The sequence below is a fragment of the Pteropus vampyrus genome, unplaced genomic scaffold (genome assembly GCF_000151845.1).
Source record: "Pteropus vampyrus isolate Shadow unplaced genomic scaffold, Pvam_2.0 Scaffold361, whole genome shotgun sequence".
NCBI lineage: Eukaryota > Metazoa > Chordata > Mammalia > Chiroptera > Pteropodidae > Pteropus > Pteropus vampyrus.
In genome coordinates this window covers 488,188-489,953 of record NW_011889142.1, presented here as the reverse complement: position 1 = coordinate 489,953, position 1,766 = coordinate 488,188, and positions in this window count along the sequence as shown.

Here is a 1,766-nt window from a genome sequence, read left to right as displayed (position 1 = left end):
CGAGCGAGCGCGCTTCCCGCCCAGGGGCCGGGGGCGGAAGGCGGGGTGCGGGGGCGGCCAGCTGTCCCGGAGCCACCGGGACACGGAGCAGCTGCCGCCCCGCCCGCGCCACCGCCACCAGACACTGCAGTGTCGCCTCCCGCGCACGCACACCGCTCGGCCCACGGGAGTCTAAGGGTCCGGCCCGGGTGGGCAGACACCCCTTTCCCACCTCCCCACGCCTCTGTTCCCTGTCGCATGTGGCCCCAGGGCCCTAAGCCAGGGATGGGGCGCAGCTGGTGCTGCAGGCGGGAAGCCGGACGGGACGAGGGGCTGCGCCTGGGGACCGCGTCCAGGGAATGCTGGGGTCACAGCGCCGTGGGGCCGCTTTGGCCCAGGAATGGGCCCGGCCCTCCAGCACGCGCCCCAGAACTGCAGGGGACAACGACGCTGCCGGCAGCTCCGCCGGCACGCGGTCCCCTCCCAGATCCCGCCCAGCTTGACGCTGAGCCGCCATCGGCTGCCCTGGGCCCAAACGGCGGACGAGCAGGGGGTCCCGGGTGCGAGGCCTCCGTCCGCCAAACCCTGCGGCGCGCGGCCCCCAAGCCCCGCGTCCTCGGCTCGCTCCGCACCCTGCTTTCTGCGGCCGTCGCCTGAGCCAGCTCAAGGGCACGGGGGCCTCGCTCGTCCTTTCGTCTTAAAGCCTCGCAAAGGCCAGTTTCCTCCGCACACCCGGCCATGTCGCTTCAGCCCCCGGCTCCGTGAACACAGGAGTCTCCCCGGCCCGGGCGGCTCCGCGCAGAGGCACCTGCCGTGATAACGCGGCGCCCTCACTGTCGGGTGGGCAAGTTACAGTCCACATGGACCCCCAGAGGCCGCATCGCGCTGGCCCCACCACCGCCGACCCTGGGGGGGCCGCGGCTCCTACGCCTGTTTCCCAGACCAGACCGGGAGGCCCAGATGGGAACTGAAGGCTCCCGGGCTCTTCCCGGCTCACCGCACAGCGAGTGCGGAGGTCAGTGAACCTCCTTTTCCTCTGGCGACTTCTCAGAGCACCTGCTTGCGCCTCTGGACTCAGCACTTGTCAGGGCCACCCACCCACCCCACCCACATCGGCGTCTCCTGTGGAGGGGACGGAAAATGGAAGGGTAACCAGGAGCGCCTGATGTCCCTTCCCCTGGCAGTACAGGACATTGCCCTCCAGGTTCCTCTCTGCCTCAGCCCTCCTCTCATTATTCAATAACGTCATCATCACTAAGGGCTAATTTCCAGGGCCTTCCTTGAAGCCTAGGGATCCCCCAAATACCGATTGTCAGCTCTGGCTATTGGAAGGAGATGCGAAGAGCCATTTCTGGGACATTCATGTGTCTCCGTGTTCAACACGAGTGGCTCAGAGGCACCCTCTTCTCCCGGACGTCGCGTGCTTTGCCACGCTACCGAGAGGGGATGCAAAGACGCTTAGAGGGACCCGCGCTGCAGCACCTCGGTGAAGGAAAAGTGGAGACCACGCCTAAAACCCTGCCCGCTCACCTCGATTACACGGACTCGTCCTCGATGTGCCTCTCAGCACCCGTGGCCATTACCATCCTCATTTCCTGTGCCCCAGTTGAGAGAGTCCCGCATTTTGTGCTGGGCTCTGAATTCTCAGATCCCAATAAGCCCCTAAGCCCTTTCTTCACGAATCCAGGCCAAGTCCCTCCAAGGTCAGTACTCACCTGTCAACCACAATGGCTGGGTCTAGAAACCGGGGAGAGAGAGCCAAGTGTCAGGGAAAGTCAAGTTCTCGG